General features: G+C 38.8%; 1 pseudogene; it reads right to left on the reverse strand.

Moving 5' to 3' along the window:
* Window positions 1-8,242: 8,242 nt before the first annotated feature.
* On the reverse strand, window positions 8,243-15,566 carry LOC100590434 (annotated as a pseudogene).
* Window positions 15,567-19,128: the final 3,562 nt, after the last annotated feature.

Consider the following 19,128-nt stretch of genomic DNA (forward strand, 5'->3'; position numbering starts at 1 on the left):
ACCTCCCAGGTTCAAGCGATTCTCCTGCCTCAGCCTCCCAAGTAGCTGGGATTACAGGCCCCCATCACCACATGTGGCTAATTTTTTTGTATTTTTAGTAGAGATGGAGTTTCACCATGTTGGTGAGGCTGGTCTCAAACTCCTGACCTCAGGTGTTCTGCCCTCAGCCTCCCAAAGTGCTGGGATTACAGGCTTGAACCACCGCACCCAGCCTGACGGGCTTTTATATATAGGCAGAGGACATATTGCCTCCTCCAACACATACAAAATCACACATACTCAAGGTCATAAAAAAGAAGACAGAGGAGGAATAACTAGTTTATTTCATGAGGAACCAAAATGACAATAGCAATAGGAATAACTATGACTGCTTTGGGACTTAATTCCATTCCTTATAGTTCATGCTAGAAACTCAGTTAAAATAAAGGGTTTGCCTAAAATTAGTTGCAAACAAGCCCGTAAAAGTTAGACAAAGAAATGAAGTTGATTATTTAGTTCCTGTCCTGAGATATGGCTAGAAGAGGATGAGCTGTATAGTTAATGTGGAAAGTAAAACTTTTTAATTGTGTTTCCTTTGCATTCTTTGAAATGATGTATAAATCAGAACCAACTGAATTAAACAGGTGATCCTTAGCATTTGAATACAATGATTAATGGCACCTACACAGCAATTTATGAAAAATTGCTATTGAGCTCAAATATTATCATGACCACTTTTACCAAGCACTATAGTTTAATACATTTGTTAAGATATACCTTTTTAAAAAAATAAAAAACAAATTTACATTACTTATTTTTCTCTACATTATCAACATTAGTAGACAGACTCTTCTGGCCAAATCTGGTAAGAGACATTATCTCCGTTGCGCCTATATGATACAATGTCTTACAATGTCACAGTGTTTTATAGCATCACAATGGAAGGGACAAAGGATTAAAAGTGTTTAAAATTAAGAAATTCACACACTATTTATACAGATTCATGATTATTATCTTTGGTTTGCCCAATTCAAAATCCAAAGCCTGTATATATGTGTATGTGTTTTGAATTACTAAAAAAAAAAGGAATAAAAAAGAAACCTCAATGGAAGTATAGAGTTTAAAATGACTAAATATAGCTTTGGCATTGCTGTGTTTCTATACTGATTTTTAAAAATCTGGTACTAGTTTTTCTTTTTGCTTTATGCCCTTTAAAGGACTCAGATTCATAATATACAAAGAAGTTTATTTGATATATAGAGCAGAGCCATAAACCATATTTTATGCATAACAGTGATTAAATGCACAGTTGATATATTTCACTAAGACGGAAACCATGTCGAAAGGCTTACATTTTGATAACTTTCCTTTTGGGGGGCATTTCTAAATTATTTAAGTTGAAGAATAAAATGACTTGTGAATTTACATGCTCTTTTTAATCATCTTTAGGTAATGCTGATATGGCAAAGACGCTAAATTACAGGCAGCAGTGGGAAGCTACTGAGTAAAAGGCACAGAATCGTTTCATATATGAGCCCATGAGGAATACTCTGTTCAGGGAATGGAGACATAAGAAAATTACCTAACTCATGAACCACACATTAAGAATGTAGTCAGCTGTTGTAAATGCGCATCCAACAACAAACCGTTATGTATCTTTGGTTTAATTAGATGTGTTTATTACACACCTGTACTGGAGAGTAAAGGCTGCTATTTGCATTACTTGTGGTTTTCTCTATCAAAACAGCATTAGCATTATGAAGCTTATCAAGGTTATGTATAATTTATCTGGCTTGAGTAAGTGCCTTTATTTTGTGCACAATGATTAGGGAGAAAAATTAGGAAATGTTTTAAACATTTTAGCAAAGAATTTCTAAATTTAGAAACGTAGGGAATTTTACATTTCTAGACAAATATCATCGAATTACTAAGCCTTTGTAAATCAGGCTGTGTTTAGAAAGAGAGTAAAAAAGTTAGATGAATTCAACACTTAATTTTTTCCCCAGAGTTTCATCTTAAAGAGTATTAATTATAATGATGCTGATGGTGTTATTAACAGAGTACTTATGAATATGGAAAAATGTCAGACTTCCAAATAATCTGAGATACACTATTTTTACAAGTCACACTAAATAAACAGTCTAGACAAAATTGTTTTGTATGTTTGAGAGCATTTACTGACTACATGGAAGTATTAAAACATTATGGGGAACAGTACATTTTAAAAGCAAAAATATCTGTGTATCAAACACAACCTCAGAAGATCGTTAAGTGGTTCAGTAGAATTTTATGAAGCAGTTCATTTATATACATCATCAAAACTTTTTACTTTTACAGATTAGAGTTCCCTAATTATTTTGAGATATACTTATTTTTAAAGCATCCAACAGTCATTAGTTACCATCCTTTAATTACATGCTTGTCTATGCTTAACAAGTTCTGTCTTTACTCCTGTCTTCCTTCCTTTAAAAGGGGAAAAGTGAGGTTACAATAAGGAAGACAACACATGTCCTGATGAACATAATCCTATCATTATAATGAAAATAATACCATTTCAGAGGAATAAACAACAAATGGTAACCAGTGCCCAGAGAAAATTAAAATTCTATTTGGGATTACCATAGGATCTAATACCAATCCCGCAGATGAAGTTTGATAGTTTATCATGAAGACAAAAGCTTAGGAAAATAAGGGGTTTGAATCCATGAAAAAAAATAATAATAGCAAAAGGAAAAGGATTAAATAATATTATTAATTTATAATAGACACCAGCAAGGAGCAGCTGGTGGCATGGAGAAAGGTAGTAATTTCAGTAGATGTCTCATAATATGAAACATGAATTATATTTTTTACAACCACAGAAAAACTATAAGTAAAAAACTAGAAATACGAACAAGTTTTTAGAACTGTTAAGTGTCTAGTAATTTTTTTCTTAGAACAAAGCATAGGACCAAATATAAAGATAAAACAAAATTGTTTCAGCTCTTGCTTAAAATGTAATATTTTAAAGCTTCTATAACGCATTCATTCACAAAATCAAAGACATTAAAATAAATTGGTCACCTTTTTATATCACATTATAAGTTCCCAAACTAATTTTGCCTCATTTTATTACTATTTAGATAGATATTATTATTCTATAATAACATATTTTTAAATAACATTTTTCATCTAATTTTATTTAAAAAGAACTATTTTTGATCAACAATTGCAGCAAATTTTTTTCTAAAGAATTGCCTTTACAATGAAACCATCTGAGATGACTAAAACAATGAGGTAATTTTTTAGAATGTAGATTATCTCCACAATGTCTATTACATATTTTTGCAAGTCAGCAAATTATTTCATTTTCCTCTCCCTAGTATGGAAATTTAATCTAGGTATTTATTTCATTTTCGGTAACCTATTTGAAGAAAGACTAACTACCCTTCAGTATATAGTATTACATTATGCATTCAAAACTGATACTATAAATTATACAATCTAATGAAAAATTATTAATGGTTTATGGGGTTGGGGGAGGACAACCAGGAAACCTCAACTGCCAGCAATAGAATGTAATAGTTCTCCATTTCCCCTTAGTGAAAGGAAAGGAACCCAGAGTGTTTGTGTTTAAACATTGCATCCACCCTTCCACACAGCAGTTTAAGACAAGGTGCATTAAGGCCCCCAAATAGACTTCAAGTCTACACCACAGACCACCTTTAAACATCAGTCAACATATACTCTTAAGCTACAGCTGGGTACTTTTATTCATTTTAATATGCAATTCATGTCAGTAGAACATAGAGAAACTTGTTATTCTACTGTATTATACTGGTGGTCGAATCTGCCAGCTATTTTCCTTTGCTACTGTTACTAGCGCTTCCCTCCCATTGGAGTATTTTTTTCTTTCTTTCTTTCTTTCTTTTTTTTTTTTAAATTATTTTCCTTTCCTTTCCTTTCGTTTTCTTTTCTAAAGAGATAGGGACTCACTATGTTGCCCAGGCTGGAGTGCAGTGGCTATTCACAGGTGCCACCCCTCTACTTATCAGCATGGGAGCTTTGACCTGCTTCATTTCCAAATTGGACCAGTTCACCCCTCTTTAGGCAACCTGGTGGTCCCCTGCTCTAGGGAGGTCACCATAATGGTGAACTTAGTGCCGACCCCTGACCAGCATAGTGCACTACAGCCTCTAATTCCCAGGCCCAAGTGATCCTCCTACCTCAGCCTCCCTAGTAGCCAGGAGTGCAGGTGTGACACTGCTCCCAGTAAATGGAGTATTTTATAATTGTTAAAATCACTGGATGTAGATTCTAAGCCTTTTTTGACCATTTTTAAATCAATTAGAGAAGGGATCTTGTAAGCTGCAGTGAATCCTTCTGAAAGTCTGTGTTGCAGAGAATGAATGCCTCCACGAGATGTAGTACACTGGGGAGGACCCTGGCTAAGGCCACTCACAGCCATCCCAGGTCAACAGGGAAGTCCCAGGTGGACACCAGGAACTTGTTGGGTCATCCATTTATACATGCGATTTTTCCCCCCACTTTTCTACACCAGGAGTCTAGATTCAAACTGCTGATTAGGTGTTTTGTAAAAATAGTACCACAAAGAGAATTAAGTCTACTACAACAGCCATAGGGTTTAAGCTGGGTGTCAGGATTTCAGATGGAGGCTGGAGAAGCAAAGCTATTAAGGAGCAGATCCACTCAGAGAACATAGACCCTCCCTCCCTTTACTTGCATCATATCCCTTCATAATGACAATTATAATACAGCAGTTCATCTCAAAAAATGTAAATCTGTGGGCAAATGTAATTCAATGCACAGAATTTCATTTTATAGAAAAATTCAATTGTATAGAAAAAATAATTATATATGGAAAATTAAGTACAGATTAATACAAATTTTACTGTAATTTATTGGATTTGTGCTCACCATTATACTATATCCCAAAGTCTCAGAAAACCAAACTTTCTCTTAAAGCATCCTACCTAAAGTGAAACTGAAGCTTATCATATCCTACTCTGTAAATAAACTCCATTCCAATTATATTAAAATTACAGAATAACTCATATTTGTTTTGCTTTGTTGTTTTGTACACAGTAGTATTTCCTATGCTAAAAATGAAAAGCTCATCCACTGCAGGATACTCTTATCTGTGTTTATCTTCCTTAAATTAATACATTAATACATCCTTAATACATGAAGACAACATTCTTAGGACTCATGAATCTGTTATCTGTCCCTTCTATTGCCTAGATTTAATTTGATGTTGGTCTAAGGTCTTTCCACAGTGCGCTAAAAGAAAGGATTTGTCTTGTTTTGTTTGTTTCATTCTGGATATTATTCAATATTTCCAGTGTGGATTGGGGAATTGTAGCTAGGATCCATGTAATATAAATGAAAATAAAACTGCTTTGCAATTTTGTTTTTCTATGATGATGCTAGTTATGAATGATATAAATTATTATATATGGGATCATAAGATATGCAGTTTAGCAGGTTGAATTTTGTTTCCGAAAAAGATTCAAATCCTAATTCACAGTACCTGTGAATGTGGCTTTATTTATAAATAAGGTCTTTACAGATGTAAGTAAGTGAAGATGAGGTCATAGTGGATTAGGGCAGGCCCTAAGCCTGATGACTGGTGTCTTTATGAGAAAAATGGAAGGAGATTAGACGCAGAGACATAGAGGACACCACACACAGGAAAGATGGCCATGTGACAATGGAGGCAACGAAGGGAGTGATGCAGCTATAAATCAGGGAAGTATAAACCAAGAGACTATAAACCAAGGATAGCTACCAACCACCAGAAACTCAGAGAAAGACATGGGACCAGTTCTCGCCTCACAGTGTCCAAAAGGAATCCATCCTGAAGACATCTTGCTTTTGAACTTCTGGCCTCCTGAACCGTGAAAGAATGAATTTTCTGTTGAAACCCACCCAGTTTGTGGTCATTTATTATGACAGCCCTAGGAAACTAATACATGCAGTGTATATAGATTTGTAAAATAACCACACCTCAAATTGCTTTCTGCATAAGGGCCAATGTTAGCCAGGACTTCCCAAGCCTCCAGAGACATAGGTGAGAAACTTCCACTCGGGAGAATTCTTTTTGATTACCAAAAGTCTACGTTGACTTACCTTTCCTCATGATATGCTTTTCATTTATCCTCATTGTCATCTAAAGTTACAGCTTGAAAGAAAATAATTATGTTGAAAATTGGAAGCAGGAATTGCTCGTTGTGGAACTTGGGTTTTGCAGAAAAACACTCATCTTATGATGGAGGCTGTGACTTTTCCATCTCCAGTTGCCTCCAGAATAATTTCCATTGTAAATGAGAATTTTTCTATTAAAAATGAGCATGTCAATCATTCAATAACACAAGCGTATTAGAAATCTTAAAGGTACACACATGGAGTAAGAAAAAAAAAACCTGACAGTATATATACCAAAATGTTAATAGAATTAAGAGTTCTCAATTTTCTTCTTTTTGGTCGTACAAATTCCCTAATTTTATTACACTGAGTATAAATTGCTTGTGTAATGTTTTTAAAAAAGAAAAACTAGTAGGGAGTTGCCTAGTACATGGCATGAAATTTGCATTTTTCCTAGGCCAGATGTTTCCCTTACCTTATCATGGTACAGGGAAAAATAAGGCAAAAAACATCCACGGGCTCCTTGCCTTGGAATTTTTTCCCTAGGCATGTGCCTACACACAAACACACAAACAAATCCGACAAATAGAGGAATGTTAGCTTTAACAGCAATAAGATGTAAAAGAGACATAAATCATGGATGTATCTGACATTTAACCAATTTAGATTCCTTTCACACAACTTTCAATTTCAAGTGTGTCCTTTGATTCTCCATTTAGAGGAAATAACCCTGTCTGCTGATGAGAGGATGTCTAACCAGGACTGCCCCACCCCACAGCTCCTGAAAGCCCATTTGGTCACAATGGAGTGTGATGTGAATATGCAGTGAACAACCCAAGGAGCCACATGTGGCAGGGCTGAACTTAACCCTACTTTCTAGAAACACTCAGGGTTGTAAGGAGTCTGGAGCATTAAAAACATAGAAAAAAAATGTCTTGTATTATGGCATTACCAGTTTTAAAAGCCAATAGTATTTCTAGGTTTCCCATAAATGTTGGGGCAAATGATATAGTTGAAAGGACCTACAAAGTCCTGTATGCCCAGACCTCCTTTGCCAGCCACATCCCCACCATGCTCACTCCACACGCCAGGCTTCGCTGAGGCCCCCGAATGTGCTATGATCCTTCCTGCCATAAGGTATTTGCATATACTGTCTCCTCTTCCTGGATTCTCTTCCTGTCCATCTCTTTAACTAAATAATTCCAATTTATACTTTAGATTCCAGCTGAGTCTTTGTTTCCTTGAAGTAACCATCCTTTACCCTTCAGGCTATATCAACCACCCACTTCTTACCCTCTCACAATATTCCTCTCCTCCTTAGCACCAAGCCAGGAGGGAATTTCACATTTATTAGTATGATTGGGTTTTTTTTTGTTAATGCCTATTGCCATATCCAGAATATAAGTTTTATGAGGGCAGAGATAAAGCTGATTTATTTGGATTGCTTTTCCCCACCACTGAATCCCCTTTATTTGGAGAGTTCCTGGCACATGGTAGGCTCTAAATAAATATTTATTGGATAAACATATGGATGAATGAATTGGAAATACGAACTTTAAAAATTCTTCAAATTTCTCAGTTCTGGAGAAACTTCTTCAAGTCCAATAGACATGCAACTATGCACTCACTTAGACCATGCTGGAAGAACTTGGAAAGCAATAGAGTTCAGTGACCACCCCCAAACCAATGCTTAACCATAGCAACACTAGCTTTTTTTTAGGTGTACTACTGGCTGTTATTGCTCATACTCTTAAGGAATTTTTCCACCATTTTTTTCTTTATATGTGCATGGTAACTTAATTTGTATTATTCAATAGAGTTACAAGTAAGGGGTATATTCATGGTTAGAAGGTGAGTGCCCGATCCCTAAGTTTATATGCAATTTTTTTCTTTTAATTGTCATTTTATAGCTCCCCACCGCAGCTGCCCCCCACCCTTCCCTTTGATTACTAGGTTTGCCGGCTTCAGGGGGTCCAGGGAAAAAAGCTGGGGCCTGGCAGCCCCACTACACTGCCTGCAGGGGAGAACAAGTCACAATTACCAATTATCACAACAATTAGCGTCTGTACTTGGGGGATCTGCAAATTGAGGCAGCCCCAGCTTCTCACTGTACAGGGTTCTATTTGCTCTGGAGATGATGATATTCCTTCAGCCTGAGGGAATTGATGTTGATGAAACCGGTGGCATCAATTGGCTCATAATCACCATGCACGTTCATGCTCACCAGCTCCTCGTTGTAGAGAGGCAGTGGGGAATCCCAGCCAAGGATGTGCACCTGGTCCTTGAAGAGGGACACCTGTACTTTCCTTTCCACTCGCTCCTGGGAGTTGGCGATGGAGTGGCGGACAAATTCACACTCAGGGCTGTGCCAGAAACCAGTGTACACCAGCTCAGCACATTTCAAGCCCAGGCCTTGTTCGATTTTGCACACTTCTTAGTCCATGGTGAAGGCCTCCATGTCTAAATGAGCGTGGTAAAGGATGGTGCCTGCTGGGGTCTCGTAGATACCTCGGGACTTCGTTCCCATGAAGTGGTTCTCCATGATGTCAATACGGCCCACGCAGTGCTTTCCCGCGATTTCATTCAGGTACATGAAGAACGCCAAGGAGGTCTGGTGGGTGGTGCCATCCTTGACGTTCAAGGGGACCCCTTTTTTGAACTTGATCTCGAGAATGTCAGGGGTGTTGGGGGCTTTGGCCGGTCCTGAGTCTTCGTATAGAGACCTGGAGCCACTTGGTTCTTGGGGGTCCTCTAGGATTCCAGCTTCATAGCTGATGTGCATGAGGTTCTCGTCCATGTTTCACGGGTTCTTGGGAGTGACCGGGATGGGAATCCTGTGTTGCTTTGTGTATTCCATCAGGTCACTGCAGCCCTTGAACTGGTTGTAGAATTCCGGCATCCTTCAGGGAGCAATGACCTTTATCCGGGCGGCCAGGGAGTAGCAGGTGAGCTCAAACCAGACCTGATCGTTCCCCTTTCCCAGGCGCCGTGAGACACATACTTGGCCCCCTCCTCGTGGGCGATTTCCACTTACTTGCAGGCGATGCAGGGCCTGGTGAGGGAGGTGCCCAGGAGGTAGCCGTCCTCTTCGCTGGACTGGATGGCTGGCCGGCCAGATGAACTCCTCCGCAAACTCCCTGCTGACACCCTCTATGAACACCTTTTTGGTCCCAAGCTTCAATGCCTTCTTTCTGGCTTCCTCGAAGTCTTCCTTCTGGCCAATATTGGCCAGGTAGGCAATGACATTATAGCCTTGTTCCTTCAGCCACACGAGGATACACAAGGTGTCCAGGCTGCCAATGTAGGCCAGAACCACGGTGCCTTTGCTGGACACAGCGTCTGGGATTGGAGACACGAGTTCCCGGCGTCTGGAATCTGTCTTCACAGTGCAGTGAACCACTCGGGCCCGGGCAGAGGCGGCAGGCGACAGAGCAGGGCTATATGCAATTTTTTTTTACCTGCCAACTATTCTCTGATACCATGGCCAAGCATCCCAAGATGGTGGCTTTCCAGGCTCACCTAGTAAACAGGGTTTCTAGGCTCAGTTAGCCATGCCACTTAGTAAAACTTTACAGAAAATATTCCCTTCTGACTGATATAATGAGGCAAAGAAGCTGAAACCAGTTCGAGAATTTTATTCTCTCTTCATCCCTTATCAGTTGCAAAGCCAGGTGTTCCTGAAACCTTTCCCTGTCCTCTGCCAGGAAGTGGGATTTTTCAGCTGTATGGAGAGTCACAGGCATCAGAGCTCATGTAGGACACTGGACCATGTTGCTGAGTCCCAAAGGATTTTGCTCAAGACCTATAGCCAAGTCCCTGCTGTCACCACTAGATAATCTAGGACACAATTTTCTTATCTTTTTGTTCAACTCAAGGTAGAAATAAAGGCCATGGTGACAGCCATATACAATGTTCTTATGCCTCACTTGAAACATGGTTGAATAAGTGTCAGTCTATTCTTTTATATAAATATAAAAGGCAAAATTGTGTGATTTCAAGAAGAAGGGGGGCTTTTATTAGGGTGTTTAATGATGCTACACGTTCTCTCTTATTGCAACCAGATAAATCCTTTTATAGAGGAGCCCTTGGGATACTCTTCTTGAGATACTCACAATCTGTTTATTGTATCCACTTCCTCCAGGAGCGAAAATTATTATATGGTAGTGTCAGGGAGTCAGGTTGCTTGTGGGATGTCTCTTCAAAGTTCTCACATAATATAGAGCCAACCAACTTTACCTTCAGTTGCATTTTAATGCTCATTGTCAATGCACCCACTCAGTGGCCTTCCACTTTCATTCTCTGAAGATTGTTCACTGTTAATACCTCTGCAGGCCAGCTCTGTGCAGAACTGTGATAAGGAAGACTTTTTTTGCTCAACTTATTTTAGATTCAGGGAGTACACGTGCAGGTTCGTTATATGGAAATACTGTGTAATGATGAGGTTTAGGCTTGTAGTGAACCCAGCACCCAAATAGTGAACATTGTACTCAATAGATAATTTTCACCCATTATTCCCTTCCCACCTTTCCCTCTTTTGGAGTCGTTAATGTCTATTATTTCCATCTTTATGTTCATATGTACCCATTGTTTTGCTCCCACTTTTAAGTGAGAACATGTGGCATTTGATTTGCTGTTTCTGAGTCATTTTATTTAGGATAATTGCATCCAGCTCCAACCATGTTGCTTCAAAGGACAGGATTTCATTATTTTTATGGCTGCATAGTATTCCATATGTATATGTGCCACATTTTCTTTATCCAATCAACTGTTGATGGACACTTAGGTTTTGATTCTATGTCTTTGTGAATAGTGCCACAATAAACATTATGAGTGTAGGTGTCTTTTTGATAAAATGATTTCTTTTTCTTTGAGTAGATACCCAGCAGTGAAACTGCTCTGAATATTAGATCTGTTTTTAGTTCTTTGAGAAATCTCCATACTGTTTCCCACAGGAGTTGAACTAATTTATATTCCCACCAATAGTGTATAAGCATTCCCTTCTCTCTGCATCTTCATCATCATCTGTTATTTTCTGACTTTTTAATAGTAACCATTTTGAGATGGTATCTCACTGTGGTTTTGATTTGCATCTCTCTGGTGATCAGTCATGTGGAGTTTTTTTTTTTTGTTTTTTTTTTTTAATCTGTCTTTTGGCCAATTCTATGCCTGAGGAAGATATTTGTGTGCATTGTTCCCTCCCCAGCCACTCTCCACCTTGGAGACTGGAGTTCCTCCCTTCCAAACTTGTGATTTCCAAGAAAATGACTTTAAATGTAGATTCTGTGGTGGCATTTTAGGTATCAAGTAGTGTGTATGGGATCTAGGGAATAAAAGGCCCTTCTGATGCCTCTGAAATCTCCCTGTAAAGGAAGTGTCTGACCTTGCCTGCCAATAAAGCTTGGCCTTTTTCACACCTCTTCCTGGTGTCAAGCTTGACAAGAAAATTATGAAAATAGAGAACCTCCCGCATACATTTTAGAAATGAATTGGGAAACCTTTAAATCACTGGCCCTCCAAGATACAGGGATTTCTCTCTCCCTGTTTTTAGGTGATTGTCTGTGTTTGGAAATCTGATCAGGTTGCAATCTGCAAAATCACAGCCCTTCACAGAGCTCCCTCTTCAATATGCATCCAAAGAGACATGAGTATATTATTTTTTCCAAAGTCAGCTACAATTGAAGCTCACTAAATTGACTCCACATCTTCCTATCTCGGGCAGTGACAGTAGAATAGCAAGTTTTTTTTTTCTTCTTCTTCACTAAAATGTTCATTTTTAACCAACCTCTTTTGGAGATTTCTCTATCACTGAAGCTGAGGACACGGTCTTTTCTTTATAGAGGATGGCAGAACACCTGCAAATCAATGTTTGAGTCCAAGGGCTGCCGTCAGTGCCTCAAACACTTATGTAGTAACTGTGTCCTTTTGCCAGCTATTTCATACAGGATTGAAGGCAGAATTTATTGCAAATGAAAGGGCACTAATATCAGAAGGATATTCTGCATATGTGCATGTGCAGGTGTGTGGATATGCACACAAATACATATGTGTGTGTGCCTGGGTGGGGGTTAGACACAAGCACACCCATGCCTGTGTGAAAAGATACCCAAAAGATTAACTTCACCCCTTGATGGTCCATGCTTATTATGGCCAAGAAAATCATGATAATATCTCACATCATATAAAAATATATTTCAATGGTCTGCTTCCACCAATCCCCCTACTAACCATTCTACAGTAAACCAGATGATGGGTTTCCATTTATCTGTTCACTCCACTAAGCTTCATGTGGAGCCCATCTCACTCTGTTTGCCTTTTCTCTAGCAGAATTATCCTGCACTAGGTTGTGTTGAGAATTATGCAATGATATGGATAGAAATGAATGGATAGAAAATTAAAGGAAAGGCAAGCGAAAGGAAATGTGGAAATTGGGTAATCAGGCCTGTAATCAAGCTGTTTTTTTTCAGTTCGTATGGACATAGCATCTCCTCAGCAGGCCCTGTTTCCCAAAGATTACTTGTGTCACATCCTAAAAGAGTGGTTACTGTCCATTGAGTGGGCACTATGTGGCAGGCACTGTGCTAGGACCTATACAGGCATCAGTCCAATTAATCCTCACACCACTCCTCTGAGACATATCTGTTATTATCCCCTTTTTACTGCTGCAAACACTGAGCTTCAGAGAGGTTAAGGAACTCGTCCAAGGTCTAAATCATTAACAGATGATGAGTGGATACAGGATATGAACCTGACAGCATGAACTAAGCCTGTGCACTTAATTAGTACTTCTCTGAGCCTTTTATTTTTAGCTTTGAAATCCCAAACCATTTTATGGGGTTTAATAACATCATAAAGAGGTAATACAGAGCCAACAATGTGAGACCTATATATAGAGGAAGCTCTGAAGACACATGAATTTTTCTACAGTTGTATAGGCAAAACCTGATGCTCTGAAATGTGAACCATTGTTCTCACCCCTTATGTAAACTTTATCCATGGAATCACAAAATCGGGCTTCCAGAGCTTGGTGTTAATCCCTTGTCCCTCCAAGCACCCAAGATCTAATAATTCTATACATATGAATATTGTCCTGCTATAAATGATCTTCAGAGGTGGGAGATGCCTAGGAACTAAGGTAGTACATTTTAAATTAAATAAAAACTCCTAACCAGGCGCAGTGGCTCACGCCTACAATCCCAGCACTTTGGGAGGCCGAGGCAAGCGCATCAACTGAGACAAGAGTTTGAGACCAGCCTGGCCAACATGGCGAAACCCCGTCTCTACTAAAAATACAAAAATTAGCTGGATGTGGTGGTGTGCACGTGTCATCACAGCTACTTGGGAGGCTGAGGCAGGAGAATGGCTTGAACCTGGGAGTGGGAGGTTGCAGTGAGCCGAGATCATGCCTCTGCACTCCAGCCTGGGTAACAAAGCAAGACTCCTTCTCAGAAGAGAAAAAAAAAAAAAACTCCTTAATCATGCCCAGTTTTTACCAGAATACAATTTCACCATCCCATGCCCCAAAATTTATTCTGAAGTCTGTAAACATTCAGTTTTATCCCCTGTTCTTGTAAGAACAGGGAACATCAAAGAATCACTCACTTAGCTGATGTTGCCACCACATGGTCCATTAAATTCCCCTGACACTTGTTGAACTTAAACAACCTAGAGTAGAAGAAAACAACCATTCAGGATGATATCTGATTGATCAAGGTGTGAAAAACTATTCGGTCAGGCCTGCGTGACTGACAGCAGGTTTGCTGTATGAGCCTGAATCCACAAGTGGAGCTGGTTTACAGAATGATTATAGATCATATATACATAAGCTTTTTATCTAGTTGCAACCCAAAGAAACGATTAAAAAATGTGTCTGTAAATGATACCCAGGCAGGGTTCGAACTGAAAACATGATGTTTGGAGGCCTATGTTTGTTAGAAAATTCCTTCACTTTTTTCTATTTTGAGAGATTCTGCTTTGACTGTTGGAAACCATTTTCACCTGTTCACCTATTTCAATATTGATGTTTAAAAGGGCAATGAGAAAAGCCTCCTTTAGGAATTCAGATTTAGAATATTTCATCAAAGTTCATGAAATGAACTTTCTGTTTTCTGGGCTGGCTTCTTGCTAAATACTTATTTTATCTCACCCTCCTTCTTTGTTAAAATTCTGCTCTTTGAACCCATCTCTCCAGGTTGAAACCGTCTTGGCAAAGTAATATCAGCCAGTGTCTTCAGCTAGATGGAACTTTCAAGCCCTCCTAAGGTAAGAAAATGTTATTTTTCCCTTTTATATGTTGTGGTTCATTGGATAGTATTTGTCATCTTGTCACATAATAGGAATGACGTTCACAATGTTGAAATACGCCTTTAAGAAGTGATGACCACAGATACGGGAGCAGTCCCCAGCTGTAGCCTTCATCAGCCCCTTTGAGCACTCGCAGGCTTGCTTATATGTTCCCAGCCAAGAACATTCCCTTTAAAGTGCACCATTTCATTCTGATTTGTCACAAGGGTCAGGTTCACACCAGAAAACTCTTTCCTTTGGAAAGGCAAAGGGATAATTGGATTGCATTTTGATGTCTTTTACCATATTTTGCACTGACACTTGAAAAGGCATGAAAAATTTGCTAAGTATAGTATTCTTTAACACAAACACACACACAAACACCATTTTGGTTGGGGAGGGCAGTGCAACAAATGTTTTTCTTGTTTATTATGAGGACAGCTGTAGTGAAATTGTTGTGATAATATACAGCCGAGGACTTCCTGAAAGTACAAACTGAGGGCACTGTTGAGGGAAATAGCTTAGGATCTTCTATGAGGGAACCACCTCTCCACCATTAGCTCTATGGTGACTCAAGGAAGGTGCCAGTAGGAAAATCTTGTATTCGTTCCATCTTCCTAAGCACAATCCCATTGCCACTTCCCCCTGGAGCTGCATAGTGTCCTTTATGATTTGTACCTTCAAGCTTTACAATGAAACTAATTTTATCCTTTCTCCATAATTATCTCTATCTATCTATCTATCTATATCTATCTACCTACCTACCTACCTAGCTACCACCTATGTATCAAATTTTTGACTGTGGGGGAAAGCACACAGGGTGATTTTCCTGCTGAGTTGTTCCAAGTGGGATTATCTTGACCTCAAATCCCCAGGAGACACAGTTCTCTCTGTTGAAAAATAGACATTTCCAGGCAGTTTTGGAAAAAGCTTCTTTACAAATGATTTTGGAATCTTTCTGGGGAAAATGTACCCAAGAACACAAAACTGGAAGGTTTATAAACACTTAGAGGCTAATGATCCAACTAGAGGTGTTTTATTTTTTTAATTTCTAATTTGTTAGTTACTGTCATTACACTATCACTATCCCATAGGAGGACCCGAAGTTAGAAGAAAGGGAAAAAAAAAAATCAAAGCACTTACAGAAGTTTAGGTGAGGCCATTTTGGCTGTTGTCTAATATGCTTTGGAAAGAATCCTCAACAGACAAAAAATAAGAATTTTCACATATACAAAAGATAGGATCTGGATCTCATTGTCATGATCAAAGTGTATCTGTCATGAACATCTGGCTCTCCTGTCTGATCATTTCTCCAAAGGGCTCTCAATTAACTTAAAGCCAAAAAAGAAAACTTTTATAATACTTTCCAATTTTTAACTTATGTATATTTAATAATCAACTCACTTATTTGTTTCGTATTTAGTTAGCAATAGTTTTTTTGGTGCACACACCATGAAGCAGCATTGTTCAAAACAATGCATTCTGAATACTCTACTGAGTTGGTATTTTGACTACTGTGGAGTATTTGAGTACACCTGCCTTAATGATTTTCCTGCTAAAATTGTTGTGCCCAAGGTCTAGAAGTAGAACTTTGGGACTTTTCCATTTGTCTGTCCATTAAAGTAGATGTAAGCGTGGGCAACATGGCAAAACCCATTCTCTTCAAAGACTGTAAAAATTAGCTGGGCATGGTGGTGCACTCCTGTAGTCTCAGCTACTCAGGAGGCTGAGTTGAGAGAATGGCTTGAGCCCATGATGCAGAGGTTGTAGTGAGCTGACATCATGCCACTGCACCCTAGCCTGGGCAACAGAGTGAGACCCTGCTTCAAAAAAAATTAAATTAAAAAGTAGATGTAAGGCCGGGCGTGGTGGCTCATGCCTGTAATCCCAGCACTTTGGGAGGCCGAGGTGGGCGGATCACCTGAGGTCAAGAGTTCGAGACCAGCCTGACCAACATGGAGAAAACCCCATCTCTACTAAAAATACAAAATTAGCCAGGCGTGGTGGCACATGCCTGTAATCCCAGCTACTAGGGAGGCTGAGGCAGGAGAATCACTTGAACCCAGGAGGCAGAGAATGCGGTGAGCTGAGATCACACCATTGCACTCCAGCCTGGGCAACAAGAGCGAAACTCCATCTCAAAAAAGAAAAAAAGTAGATGTAAATTATTTTCTAAGAAGCTTCATTCTGCTCATGAGTAATGTCTTGCCTCCTAGGTAATTCTCCACATAAAGGTAGAATCAATGTATGTGCCTTTTTCTCAGTCATGTAGGTTTTTCTAGGCCCCAGTAATTTCACAACAGAGTGTCAACCTTGCTTCTGGCTTGACTTTCTACTAATGCGTAGTTCCAAATTTAATTGGGAATTGAGAACAATCACACTCCAGATAATTGCCAAAGAGAACAATTTCAAAATCACAGCTGCCTAATAGCAAAAGTTGAGGAAAGTAAAGTTTTTGGGGGAATCACTCAAAGAAGTAAATGAAACCCATGTAACCCTCCATACATTCTAAATATTTCCAGACTTGAATTGCCTTTGAGGTAAGGCCATTAACCCATCATTAGCCACATGACATTGTACCTCTCCCAGATATTGTTAAGGACACCAATCATTATGGTGTAGAGAATTCCATTTATCATGGACTTCAGGGACAATTTCTTCCTCATCTTAACACATCTTATCTTGGATGCTCACTAATATGTGTCCACTAACGTGAAAGAGTGAGTCTTCAGGGTAGGCATTTTCGACTTTTCTCTTTGTTTTTCTCTTTCTGTCTCTAGTTGAATTTTTATTTATTTATTAATTTTGCTGCAGTTCAAGTAATCTGGAAAACCACTTTTGTGGGAAAGAAGGCTAATAAATAAATCTGCCACTTAAGGCAAAGTTGGGATATTTCCCCAAAGCCTCAGAGGAAGAGCATGACTTGCCCTATAATAAGCTGGTAGAAAAAGAGAGTATTTATGTTTGGCTCCTCAAAATGATTAAAAAAGAAAGTTTCTTTGAAAAAAGAGCAGGCAATTATAGAAAAAAATCAAGCTGTGATAAATACAGATGCAAATATAGCTAATGTAAGAAAATAACGCAAAAGAAAATGTGATGAAAAATATACATTTGTTTTGATGTTCAGTATAAATTACTGAAATAATCTGTAAATTCATATGTGTACTGTGGAGGATGCACTTCAGATATTCTCCCAGAAGCAGAGTTAAAAATGCAGAGGTAAAAGAGATGAGAAAAAATATGAAAGACAGATTTGAGAGCAGACATAAATAATTTTCCAAAGCCAGAAACTAGAGTAATAACGAGTGAAGCAATAGTAAAGGATATAATAGAAGAAGGAAAGTTTCTGGAAGAAATCATGACTCGAAATGACTCACCTGGATCCAGGCAAAATTAATTAAAAGGATCTACATTTAAATTAACGGTCATATTTTTCAAAACTTAAATTCAAGAACAAAGGGGGAAAATATAATTACAAATCAGAAAGAAACAACAATTAGTGTTCCAATTTCACTTTTTCAACACTAATTGAAAAAAAACAAAAGTGTGAAAGCTATACAATTCACAATTGCAAAAATGTGAAACCAACCCAAATGCTCATCAATCAACAAGTGGATAAAGAAAATGTGGTATATATAGGCTGGGCATGGTGGCTCACGCCTGTAATCCCGGCACTTTGGGAAGCCGAGGCGGGCAGATCACCTGAGGTCAGGAGTTCGAGACCAGCCTCAAAATGGAGCAACCCCTTTTCTACTAAAAATACAAAATTAGCTGGGCGTGGTGGTGCATGCCTGTAATCCCAGTTACTCGGGAGGCTGAGGCAGGATAATCGCTTGAACCTGGGAGGCGGAGGTTGTGGTGAGCTGAGATCGTGCCATTGCACTCCAGCCTAGGCAACAAGAGTGAAACTCCATCTCAAAAAGAAAAAAAAAAGTGGTACATACATACAGTGGAATACTACTCAGCCATAAAAAGGAATGAGTTAATGGCATTTGCAGCTACCTGGATGAGATTGGAGACTATTATTCTAAGTGAAGTTACTCAGGAACGGAAAACCAAACATCACGTGTTCTCTCATAAGTGAGAGCTAAGCTATGAGGATGCAAAGGCATACAAATGACACAGTGGACTTTGGGGACTAGGGGAAAGGGTGGGAAGGGGGTGGGGAAAAAAAGATGACAAATAGGGCGCAGCATATACTGCTCGGGTGATGGGTGCACCAAAATCTCACAAAGCACCACTAAAGAATTTACTCATGTAATCAAACACCACCTGTTCTCCAATAACCTATGGAAATAATTTTTTTTTTTAAGTGTGAAAGCTATAGAATGTTTTAAAAAGCTTGAGAAACAACAGTTCTGCATAAAATCTGGATAGTATTCCTGTCCCAAGACTTTCAGTCAGGCAAGGATTTAAAGCATATTATCACTGTGTGTCCTTTCTAAGAAGAGTGGATCTTGGTCATTATTTTTGTTTTTTTGAGACCCAGCTCTCTCTGTGCAGTGGCACGATCTCTGCTCACTGCAACCTCCACCTCCCAGTGCTTGTTACTACGTCAAGAATTAAAGAATTTTTTTTTATTAATTCAGTAAATATTTATTGAGTTAAAAACAGAGAAGTAAAGAAATATAGATCTCAGGATAGAATAAATTTAATATACCCAGACTGCTATACAGTTTATTCAAGATTTTTCCACTCTCAATAATTATAAAAGCCACTAATAGA

Source organism: Nomascus leucogenys, chromosome 11, assembly GCF_006542625.1.
Source record: "Nomascus leucogenys isolate Asia chromosome 11, Asia_NLE_v1, whole genome shotgun sequence".
NCBI classification, from domain to species: Eukaryota; Metazoa; Chordata; class Mammalia; order Primates; family Hylobatidae; genus Nomascus; species Nomascus leucogenys.